Raw genomic sequence first — 12,653 nt, 5'->3', positions numbered from 1 at the left:
ACAAGGCCAGTGGCCAGGGCTAAGTGCAGAGTATGTTCATGAGAAGCTGCACAGGCAAGGTCAAAACAGCAGTGGACAACAAGGCCAGTGGCCAGGGCTAAGTGCAGAGTATGTTCATGAGAAGCTGCACAGGCAAAGGCAAAACAGCAGTGAACAACAAGGCCAGTGGCCAGTGCTAAGTGCAGAGCATGTCCATGAGAAGCTGCACAGTGAAGGGCAAAACAGCAGTAAACAATAAGGCCAGTGGCCAGGGCTAAGTGCAGAGCAGGTCCATGGGAAGCTGCACAGGCAAGGACAAAACAGCAGTGAACAACAAGGTCAGTGGCCAAGGCTAAGTGCAGAGTATGTTCATGAGAAGCTGCACAGGCAAGGGCTAAACAGCAGTGAACAACATGTCCAGAGCTAAGTGCCGACATGTCAATGAGAGGCTGCACAGGCAAGGGCAAAACAGCAGTGAACAACAAGGCCAGGGATAAGTGCTGAGCATGTCCATGAGAAGCTGCACAGGCAAGGGCAAAACAGCAGTGAACAACAAGGCCAGTGGCCAGGGCTAAGTGCAGAGTATGTTCATGAGAAGCTGCACAGGCAAGGGCAAAACAGCAGTGAACATTAAGGCCAGGGCTAAGTGCAGAGCATGTCCATGAGAAGCTGCACAGGCAAGGGAAATACAGCAGTGAACAACAAGGCCAGTGGCCAGTCCACAGTGCAGATCATGTCCATGAGAAGCTGCCCAGGCAAGGGCAAAACAGCAGTGAACAACAAGGCCAGTGGCCAGGGCTAAGTGCAGAGTATATTCATGAGAAGCTGCACATGCAAGGGCAGAACAGTAGTGAACAACAAGGCCAGTGGCCAGGGCTAAGTGCAGAGCATGTCCATGAGAAGCTGCACAGGCAAGACAGGCAAGGGCAAAACAGCAGTGAACAACAAGGCCAGCGGCCAGGGCTAAGTGCAGAGCATGTCCATGAGAAGCTGCACAGGCAAGGGCAAACCAGAAGTGAACATCAAGGCCAGTGGCCAGGGCTAAGTGCAGAGTATGTTCATGAGAAGCTGCACAGGCAAAGGCAAAACAGCAGTGAACAACAATGCCAGTGGGCAGGTCTAAGTGCAGAGCATGTCCATGAGATGCTGCATAAGCAAGGGCAAAACAGCAGTGAACAACAAGGCCAGTGGACAGGGCTAAGTGCAGAGTATGTTCATGAAAAGCTGCACAGGCAAGGGCAAAACAGCAGTGAACAACAAGGCCAGGGCTAAGTGCAGAGCATGTCAATGAGAAGCTGCACAGGCAAGGGCAAAACAGCAGTGAATAACAAGGCCAGTGGCCAGTCCAGGGTGCAATGAATGTCCATGAGAAGCTGCACAGGCAAGGGCAAAACAGCAGTGAACAACAAGGCCAGTGGCCAGGGCTAAGTTCAGAGTATGTTCATGAGAAGCTGCACATGCAAGGGCAAAACAGCAGTGAACAAAAGGCCAGTGGCCAGTCCAGGGTGCAGAGCATGTCCATGAGAAGCTGTACAGGCAAGGGCAAAACAGCAGTGAACAAGAAGGCCAGTGGCCAGGGCTAAGTGCAGAGTATGTTCATGAGAAGCTGCACAGGTAAGGGCAAAACAGCAGTGAACAACAAGGCCAGTGGCCAGTCCAGTGTGCAGAGCATGTCCATGAGAAGCTGCACAGCAAGGGCAACACCGCAGTGAACAACAAGGCCATCAGCCAGGGCTAAGTGCAGAGCATGTCCATGAGAAGCTGCACAGGCAAGGGCAAAACAGCAGTGAACAACAAGGCCAGTGGCCAGGTCTAAGTGTAGAGCATGTCCATGAGATGCTGCACAGGCAAGGGCAAAACAGCAGTGAACAACAAGACCAGCAGCCAGGGCTAAGTGCAGAGCATATCCATGACAAGCTGCACAGGCAAGGGAAAAACAGCAGTGAACAACAAGGCCAGTGGCCAGTCCAGTGTGCAGAGCATGTCCACGAGAAGCTACACAGCAAGGGAAAAACAGCAGTGAACAACAAGGCCATCAGCCAGGGCTAAGTGCAGAGTATGTTCATGAGAAGCTGCAAAGACAAGGGAAAAACAGCAGTGAACAACAAGGCCAGTGGCCAGTCCAGGGTGCCGACCATGTCCATGAGAAGCTGCACATGCAAGGGAAAAACAGCAGTGAACAACAAGGCCAATGGCCAGGGCTAAGTGCAGAGCATGTCTATGAGAAGCTGCACATGTAAGGGCAAAACAGCAGTGAACAACAAGGCCAGCGGGCAGGGCTAAGTGCAGAGTATGTCCATGAGTAGCTGCACAGGCAAGGGCAAAACAGCAGTGAACAACAAGGCCAGTGGCCAGGGCTAAGTGCAGAGTATGTTCATGAGAAGCTGCACAGGCAAGGGCAAAACAGCAGTGAACAACAAGGCCAGTGGCCAGGTCTAAGTGCAGAGCATGTCCATGAGATGCTGCACAGGCAAGGGCAAAACAGCAGTGAACAACAAGACCAGCAGCCAGGGCTAAGTGCAGAGCATATCCATGACAAGCTGCACAGGCAAGGGCAAAACAGCAGTGAACAACAAGGCCAGGGCTAATTGCAGAGCATGTCCATGAGAAGCTTCACAGGCAAGGGCAAAACAGCAGTGAACAACAAGGCCAAGGGACAGTCCAGGGTAAAGAGCATGTCCTGAGAAGCGGCACAGGTAAGGGCAAAACAGCAGTGAACAACAACGCCAGTGGCCAGGGCTAAGTGCAGAGCATGTCAATGAGAAGCTGCACAGGCAAGGGCAAAACAGCAGTGAATAACAAGGAGAGGGATAAGTGCTGAGCATGTCCATGAGAAGCTGCACAGGCAAGGGCAAAACAGCAGTGAACAACAAGGCCAGTGGCCAGGACTAAGTGCAGAGCATGTCCATGAGAAGCTGCACAGGCAAGGGCAAAACAGCAGTGAACAACAAGGCCAGTGGCCAGGGCTAAGTGCAGAGTATGTTCATGAGAAGCTGCACAGGCAAGGGCAAAACAGCAGTGAACAACAAGACCAGCAGCCAGGGCTAAGTGCAGAGAATGTCCATGAGAAGCTGCACAGGCAAGGGCAAAACAGCAGTGAACAACAAGGCCAGGGCTAATTGCAGAGCATGTCCATGAGAAGCTTCACAGGCAAGGGCAAAAAAGCAGTGAACAACAAGGCCAAGGGACAGTCCAGGGTAAAGAGCATGTCCTGAGAAGCTGCACAGTTAAGGGCAAAACAGCAGTGAACAACAACGCCAGTGGCCAGGGCTAAGTGCAGACTATGTCCATGAGAAGCTGCACAGGCAAGGGCAAAACAGCAGTGAACAACAAGGCCAGTGGCCAGGGCTAAGTGCAGAGTATGTTCATGAGAAGCTGCACAGTCAAGGGCAAAATGGCAGTGAACATCAAGGCCAGGGCTAAGTGCAGAGCATGTCCATGAGAAGCTGCAAAGACAAGGGAAAACCAGCAGTGAACAACAAGGCCAGTGGCCAGTCCAGGGTGCAGAGCATGTCCATGAGAAGCTGCACAGGCAAGGGCAAAACACCAGTGAACAACAAGGTCAGTGGCCAGGGTTAAGTGCAGAGCACGTCAATGAGAAGCTGCACAGGCAAGGGCAAAACAGCAGTGAATAACAAGGAGAGGGATAAGTGCTGAGCATGTCCATGAGAAGCTGCACAGGCACGGGCAAAACAGCAGTGAACAGCAAGGCCAGTGGCCAGGGCTAAGTGCAGAGTATGTTCATGAGAAGCTGCACAGGCAAGGGCAAAACAGCAGTGAACATCAAGGCCAGGGCTAAGTGCAGAGCATGTCCATGAGAAGCTGCACAGGCAAGGGAAAAACAGCAGTGAACAACAAGGCCAGTGGTCAGTCCAGGGTGCAGAGCATGTCCATGAGAAGCTGCACAGGCAAGGGCAAACCAGCAGTGAACAACAAGGCCAGTGGCCAGGGCTAAGTGCAGAGTATATTCACGAGAAGCTGCACAGGCAAGGGCAAAACAAAAGTGAACAACAAGGCCAGTGGCCAGTCCAGTGTGCAGAGCATGTCCATGAGAGGCTGCACAGGCAAGGGCAAAACAGCAGTGAACAACAAGGCCAGTGGCCAGGGCTAAGTGCAGAGTATGTTCATGAGAAGCTGCACAGGTAAGGGCAAAACAGCAGTGAACAACAAGGCCAGTGGCCAGTCCAGTGTGCAGAGCATGTCCACGAGAAGCTACTCAGCAAGGGCAAAACAGCAGTGAACAACAAGGCCAGCAGCCAGGGCTAAGTGCAGAGCATGTCCATGAGAAGCTGCACAGGCAAGGGCAAAACAGCAGTGAACAACAAGACCAGGGCTAAGTGCAGAGCATGTCCATGAGAAGCTGCACAGACAAGGGCAAGACAGCAGTGAACACCAAGGCCAGAGGCCAGTCCAGGGTGCAGAGCAGGTCCTGAGAAGCTGCACAGGCAAGTGCAAAACAGCAGTGAACAACAAGGCCAGTGGCCAGTCCAGTGTGCAGAGCATGTCCATGAGAGGCTGCACAGGCAAGGGCAAAACAGCAGTGAACAACAAGGCCAGTGGCCAGGGCTAAGTGCAGAGTATGTTCATGAGAAGCTGCACAGGCAAGGTCAAAACAGCAGTGGACAACAAGGCCAGTGGCCAGGGCTAAGTGCAGAGTATGTTCATGAGAAGCTGCACAGGCAAAGGCAAAACAGCAGTGAACAACAAGGCCAGTGGCCAGGGCTAAGTGCAGAGCATGTCCATGAGAAGCTGCACAGTGAAGGGCAAAACAGCAGTAAACAATAAGGCCAGTGGCCAGGGCTAAGTGCAGAGCAGGTCCATGGGAAGCTGCACAGGCAAGGACAAAACAGCAGTGAACAACAAGGTCAGTGGCCAAGGCTAAGTGCAGAGTATGTTCATGAGAAGCTGCACAGGCAAGGGCTAAACAGCAGTGAACAACATGTCCAGAGCTAAGTGCAGACATGTCAATGAGAGGCTGCACAGGCAAGGGCAAAACAGCAGTGAACAACAAGGCCAGGGATAAGTGCTGAGCATGTCCATGAGAAGCTGCACAGGCAAGGGCAAAACAGCAGTGAACAACAAGGCCAGTGGCCAGGGCTAAGTGCAGAGTATGTTCATGAGAAGCTGCACAGGCAAGGGCAAAACAGCAGTGAACATTAAGGCCAGGGCTAAGTGCAGAGCATGTCCATGAGAAGCTGCACAGGCAAGGGAAATACAGCAGTGAACAACAAGGCCAGTGGCCAGTCCACAGTGCAGATCATGTCCATGAGAAGCTGCACAGGCAAGGGCAAAACAGCAGTGAACAACAAGGCCAGTGGCCAGGGCTAAGTGCAGAGTATATTCATGAGAAGTTGCACATGCAAGGGCAGAACAGTAGTGAACAACAAGGCCAGTGGCCAGGGCTAAGTGCAGAGCATGTCCATGAGAAGCTGCACAGGCAAGACAGGCAAGGGCAAAACAGCAGTGAACAACAAGGCCAGCGGCCAGGGCTAAGTGCAGAGCATGTCCATGAGAAGCTGCACAGGCAAGGGCAAACCAGAAGTGAACATCAAGGCCAGTGGCCAGGGCTAAGTGCAGAGTATGTTCATGAGAAGCTGCACAGGCAAAGGCAAAACAGCAGTGAACAACAATGCCAGTGGGCAGGTCTAAGTGCAGAGCATGTCCATGAGATGCTGCATAAGCAAGGGCAAAACAGCAGTGAACAACAAGGCCAGTGGACAGGGCTAAGTGCAGAGTATGTTCATGAGAAGCTGCACAGGCAAGGGCAAAACAGCAGTGAACAACAAGGCCAGGGCTAAGTGCAGAGCATGTCAATGAGAAGCTGCACAGGCAAGGGCAAAACAGCAGTGAATAACAAGGCCAGTGGCCAGTCCAGGGTGCAATGAATGTCCATGAGAAGCTGCACAGGCAAGGGCAAAACAGCAGTGAACAACAAGGCCAGTGGCCAGGGCTAAGTTCAGAGTATGTTCATGAGAAGCTGCACATGCAAGGGCAAAACAGCAGTGAACAAAAGGCCAGTGGCCAGTCCAGGGTGCAGAGCATGTCCATGAGAAGCTGTACAGGCAAGGGCAAAACAGCAGTGAACAAGAAGGCCAGTGGCCAGGGCTAAGTGCAGAGTATGTTCATGAGAAGCTGCACAGGTAAGGGCAAAACAGCAGTGAACAACAAGGCCAGTGGCCAGTCCAGTGTGCAGAGCATGTCCATGAGAAGCTGCACAGCAAGGGCAACACCGCAGTGAACAACAAGGCCATCAGCCAGGGCTAAGTGCAGAGCATGTCCATGAGAAGCTGCACAGGCAAGGGCAAAACAGCAGTGAACAACAAGGCCAGTGGCCAGTCCAGTGTGCAGAGCATGTCCACGAGAAGCTACACAGCAAGGGCAAAACAGCAGTGAACAACAAGGCCAGCAGCCAGGGCTAAGTGCAGAGCATGTCCAAGAGAAGCTGCACAGGCAAGGGCAAAACAGCAGTGAACAACAAGACCAGGGCTAAGTGCAGAGCATGTCCATGAGAAGCTGCACAGACAAGGGCAAGACAGCAGTGAACACCAAGGCCAGAGGCCAGTCCAGGGTGCAGAGCAGGTCCTGAGAAGCTGCACAGGCAAGTGCAAAACAGCAGTGAACAACAAGGCCAGTGGCCAGTCCAGTGTGCAGAGCATGTCCATGAGAGGCTGCACAGGCAAGGGCAAAACAGCAGTGAACAACAAGGCCAGTGGCCAGGGCTAAGTGCAGAGTATGTTCATGAGAAGCTGCACAGGCAAGGTCAAAACAGCAGTGGACAACAAGGCCAGTGGCCAGGGCTAAGTGCAGAGTATGTTCATGAGAAGCTGCACAGGCAAAGGCAAAACAGCAGTGAACAACAAGGCCAGTGGCCAGGGCTCAGTGCAGAGCATGTCCATGAGAAGCTGCACAGTGAAGGGCAAAACAGCAGTAAACAATAAGGCCAGTGGCCAGGGCTAAGTGCAGAGCAGGTCCATGAGAAGCTGCACAGGCAAGGGCAAAACAGCAGTGGACAACAAGGCCAGTGGCCAGGGCTAAGTGCAGAGTATGTTCATGAGAAGCTGCACAGGCAAAGGCAAAACAGCAGTGAACAACAAGGCCAGTGGCCAGGGCTAAGTGCAGAGCATGTCCATGAGAAGCTGCACAGTGAAGGGCAAAACAGCAGTAAACAATAAGGCCAGTGGCCAGGGCTAAGTGCAGAGCAGGTCCATGAGAAGCTGCACAGGCAAGGACAAAACAGCAGTGAACAACAAGGTCAGTGGCCAGGGCTAAGTGCAGAGTATGTTCATGAGAAGCTGCACAGGCAAGGGCTAAACAGCAGTGAACAACATGTCCAGAGCTAAGTGCAGACATGTCAATGAGAGGCTGCACAGGCAAGGGCAAAACAGCAGTGAACAACAAGGCCAGGGATAAGTGCTGAGCATGTCCATGATAAGCTGCACAGGCAAGGGCAAAACAGCAGTGAACAACAAGGCCAGTGGCCAGGGCTAAGTGCAGAGTATGTTCATGAGAAGCTGCACAGGCAAGGGCAAAACAGCAGTGAACATTAAGGCCAGGGCTAAGTGCAGAGCATGTCCATGAGAAGCTGCACAGGCAAGGGAAATACAGCAGTGAACAACAAGGCCAGTGGCCAGTCCACAGTGCAGATCATGTCCATGAGAAGCTGCACAGGCAAGGGCAAAACAGCAGTGAACAACAAGGCCAGTGGCCAGGGCTAAGTGCAGAGTATATTCATGAGAAGCTGCACATGCAAGGGCAGAACAGTAGTGAACAACAAGGCCAGTGGCCAGGGCTAAGTGCAGAGCATGTCCATGAGAAGCTGCAAAGGCAAGACAGGCAAGGGCAAAACAGCAGTGAACAACAAGGCCAGCGGCCAGGGCTAAGTGCAGAGCATGTCCATGAGAAGCTGCACAGGCAAGGGCAAACCAGAAGTGAACATCAAGGCCAGTGGCCAGGGCTAAGTGCAGAGTATGTTCATGAGAAGCTGCACAGGCAAAGGCAAAACAGCAGTGAACAACAATGCCAGTGGGCAGGTCTAAGTGCAGAGCATGTCCATGAGACGCTGCATAAGCAAGGGCAAAACAGCAGTGAACAACAAGGCCAGTGGACAGGGCTAAGTGCAGAGTATGTTCATGAGAAGCTGCACAGGCAAGGGCAAAACAGCAGTGAACAACAAGGCCAGGGCTAAGTGCAGAGCATGTCAATGAGAAGCTGCACAGGCAAGGGCAAAACAGCAGTGAATAACAAGGCCAGTGGCCAGTCCAGGGTGCAATGAATGTCCATGAGAAGCTGCACAGGCAAGGGCAAAACAGCAGTGAACAACAAGGCCAGTGGCCAGGGCTAAGCTCAGAGTATGTTCATGAGAAGCTGCACATGCAAGGGCAAAACAGCAGTGAACAAAAGGCCAGTGGCCAGTCCAGGGTGCAGAGCATGTCCATGAGAAGCTGTACAGGCAAGGGCAAAACAGCAGTGAACAAGAAGGCCAGTGGCCAGGGCTAAGTGCAGAGTATGTTCATGAGAAGCTGCACAGGCAAGGGCTAAACAGCAGTGAACAACATGTCCAGAGCTAAGTGCAGACATGTCAATGAGAGGCTGCACAGGCAAGGGCAAAACAGCAGTGAACAACAAGGCCAGGGATAAGTGCTGAGCATGTCCATGAGAAGCTGCACAGGCAAGGGCAAAACAGCAGTGAACAACAAGGCCAGTGGCCAGGGCTAAGTGCAGAGTATGTTCATGAGAAGCTGCACAGGCAAGGGCAAAACAGCAGTGAACATCAAGGCCAGGGCTAAGTGCAGAGCATGTCCATGAGAAGCTGCACAGGCAAGGGAAATACAGCAGTGAACAACAAGGCCAGTGGCCAGTCCACAGTGCAGATCATGTCCATGAGAAGCTGCACAGGCAAGGGCAAAACAGCAGTGAACAACAAGGCCTGTGGCCAGGGCTAAGTGCAGAGTATATTCATGAGAAGCTGCACATGCAAGGGCAGAACAGTAGTGAACAACAAGGCCAGTGGCCAGGGCTAAGTGCAGAGCATGTCCATGAGAAGCTGCACAGGGAAGACAGTCAAGGGCAAAACAGCAGTGAACAACAAGGCCAGCGGCCAGGGCTAAGTGCAGAGCATGTCCATGAGAAGCTGCACAGGCAAGGGCAAACCAGAAGTGAACATCAAGGCCAGTGGCCAGGGCTAAGTGCAGAGTATGTTCATGAGAAGCTGCACAGGCAAAGGCAAAACAGCAGTGAACAACAAGGCCAGTGGGCAGGTCTAAGTGCAGAGCATGTCCATGAGACGCTGCATAAGCAAGTGCAAAACAGCAGTGAACAACAAGGCCAGTGGACAGGGCTAAGTGCAGAGTATGTTCATGAGAAGCTGCACAGGCAAGGGCAAAACAGCAGTGAACAACAAGGCCAGGGCTAAGTGCAGAGCATGTCAATGAGAAGCTGCACAGGCAAGGGCAAAACAGCAGTGAATAACAAGGCCAGTGGCCAGTCCAGGGTGCAGTGAATGTCCATGAGAAGCTGCACAGGCAAGGGCAAAACAGCAGTGAACAACAAGGCCAGTGGCCAGGGCTAAGTTCAGAGTATGTTCATGAGAAGCTGCACATGCAATGGCAAAACAGCAGTGAACAAAAGGCCAGTGGCCAGTCCTGGGTGCAGAGCATGTCCATGAGAAGCTGTACAGGCAAGGGCAAAACAGCAGTGAACAAGAAGGCCAGTGGCCAGGGCTAAGTGCAGAGTATGTTCATGAGAAGCTGCACAGGTAAGGGCAAAACAGCAGTGAACAACAAGGCCAGTGGCCAGTCCAGTGTGCAGAGCATGTCCATGAGAAGCTGCACAGCAAGGGCAACACCGCAGTGAACAACAAGGCCATCAGCCAGGGCTAAGTGCAGAGCATGTCCATGAGAAGCTGCACAGGCAAGGGCAAAACAGCAGTGAACAACAAGGCCAGTGGCCAGTCCAGGTTGCAGAGCATGTCCTGAGAAGCTGTACAGGCAAGGGCAAAACAGCAGTGAACAACAAGGCCAGTGGCCAGTCCAGGGTGCAGAGCATGTCCATGAGAAGCTGCACAGGCAAGGGCAAAACAGAAGTGAACAACAAGGCCAGTGGCCAGGGCTAAGTGCAGAGTATGTCATGAGAGGCTGCACAGGTAAGGGCAAAACAGCAGTGAATAACAAGGCCAGTGGCCAGTCCAGTGTGCAGAGCATGTCCATGAGAACCTGCACAGGCAAGGGCAAAACAGAAGTGAACAACAAGGCCAGTGGCCAGTCCAGTGTGCAGAGCATGTCCATGAGAGGCTGCACAGGCAAGGGCAAAACAGCAGTGAACAACAAGGACAGTGGCCAGGGCTAAGTGCAGAGTATGTTCATGAGAAGCTGCACATGCAAGGGCAAAACAGCAGTGAACAACAAGGCCAGTGGCCAGTCCAGTTTGCAGAGCATGTCCATGAGAAGCTACACAGCAAAGGCAAAACAGCAGTGAACAACAAGGCAAGCAGCCAGGGCTGAGTGCAGAGCATGTCCATGAGAATCTGCACAGGCAAGGGCAAAACAGCAGTGAACAACAAGGCCAGTGGCCAGTCCAGGGTGCAGAGCATGTCAATGAGAAGCTGCACAGGCAAGGGCAAAACAGCAGTGAACAACAAGGCCAGTGGCCAGTCCAGGGTGCAGAGCATGTCCATGAGAAGCTGCACAGACAAGGGCAAAACAGCAGTGAACAACAAGGCCAGTGGCCAGGGCTAAGTGCAGAGTATGTTCATGAGAAGCTCCACAGGCAAGGGCAAAACAGCAGTGAACAACAAGGCCAGTGGCCAGGGCTAAGTGCAGAGTATGTTCATGAGAAGCGGCACAGGCAAGGGCAAAACAGCAGTGAACAACAAGGCTAGGGCTAAGTGCAGAGCATGTCAATGGGAAGCTGCACAGGCAAGGGCAAAACAGCAGTGAACACCAAGGCCAGTGGCCAGTCCAGGGTGCAGTGCATGTCCATGAGAAGCTGCACAGGCAAGGGCAAAACAGCAGTGAACAACAAGGCCAGTGGCCAGGGCTAAGTGCAGAGAATGTTCATGTGAAGCTGCACAGGCAAGGGCCAAACAGCAGTGAACAACAAGGCCAGCTGCCAGGACTAAGTGCAGAGCATGTCCATGAGAAGCTGCACAGGCAAGGGCAAAACAGCAGTGAACAACAAGGCCAGTGGCCAGGGCTTAGTGCAGAGTATGTTCATGAGAAGCTGCACAGGCAAGGGCAAAACAGAAGTTAACAACAAGACCAGCAGCCAGGGCTAAGTGCAGAGCATGTCCATGAGAAGCTGCACAGGCAAGGGCAAAATAGCAGTGAACAACAAGGCCAGGGCTAATTGCAGAGCATGTCCATGAGAAGCTGCACAGGCAAGAGCAAAACAGCAGTGAACAACAAGGCTAAGGGACAGTCCAGGATAAAGAGCATGTCCTGAGAATCTGCACAGGCAAGGGCAAAACACCAGTGAACAACAAAGCCAGTGGCCAGGGCTAAGTGCAGAGTATGTTCATGAGAAGCTGCACAGTCAAGGGCAAAACAGTAGTGAACAACAAGGCCAGTGGCCAGGGCTAAGGGCAGAGTATGTTCATGAGAAGCTGCAAAGACAAGGGAAAAACAGCAGTGAACAACAAGGCCAGTGGACAGTCCAGGGTGCCGACCATGTCCATGAGAAGCTGCACATGCAAGGGAAAAACAGCAGTGAACAACAAGGCCAGTGGCCAGGGCTAAGTGCAGAGCATGTCTATGAGAAGCTGCACATGTAAGGGCAAAACAGCAGTGAACAACAAGGCCAGCGGGCAGGGCTAAGTGCAGAGCATGTCCATGAGAAGCTGCACAGGCAAGGGCAAAACAGCAGTGAACAACAAGGCCAGTGGCCAGGGCTAAGTGCAGAGTATGTTCGTGAGAAGCTGCACAGGCAAGGGCAAAACAGCAGTGAACAACAAGGCCAGTGGCCAGGTCTAAGTGCAGAGCATGTCCATGAGAAGCTGCACAGGCAAGGGCAAAACAGCAGTGAACAACAAGACCAGCAGCCAGGGCTAAGTGCAGAGCATATCCATGAGAAGCTGCACAGGCAAGGGCAAAACAGCAGTGAACAACAAGGCCAGGGCTAATTGCAGAGCATGTCCATGAGAAGCTTCACAGGCAAGGGCAAAACAGCAGTGAACAACAAGGCCAAGGGACAGTCCAGGGTAAAGAGCATGTCCTGAGAAGCGGCACAGGTAAGGGCAAAACAGCAGTGAACAACAACGCCAGTGGCCAGGGCTAAGTGCAGAGCATGTCAATGAGAAGCTGCACAGGCAAGGGCAAAACAGCAGTGAATAACAAGGAGAGGGATAAGTGCTGAGCATGTGCATGAGAAGCTGCACAGGCAAGGGCAAAACAGCAGTGAACAACAAGGCCAGTGGCCAGGACTAAGTGCAGAGCATGTCCATGAGAAGCTGCACAGGCAAGGGCAAAACAGCAGTGAACAACAAGGCCAGTGGCCAGGGCTAAGTGCAGAGTATGTTCATGAGAAGCTGCACAGGCAAGGGTAAAACAGCAGTGAACAACAAGACCAGCAGCCAGGGCTAAGTGCAGAGAATGTCCATGAGAAGCTGCACAGGCAAGGGCAAAACAGCAGTGAACAACAAGGCCAGGGCTAATTGCAGAGCATGTCCATGGGAAGCTTCA

The sequence above is a fragment of the Triturus cristatus genome, chromosome 4_2, assembly GCF_964204655.1.
Source record: "Triturus cristatus chromosome 4_2, aTriCri1.1, whole genome shotgun sequence".
NCBI lineage: Eukaryota > Metazoa > Chordata > Amphibia > Caudata > Salamandridae > Triturus > Triturus cristatus.
This window is presented reverse-complemented; position numbering follows the sequence as displayed.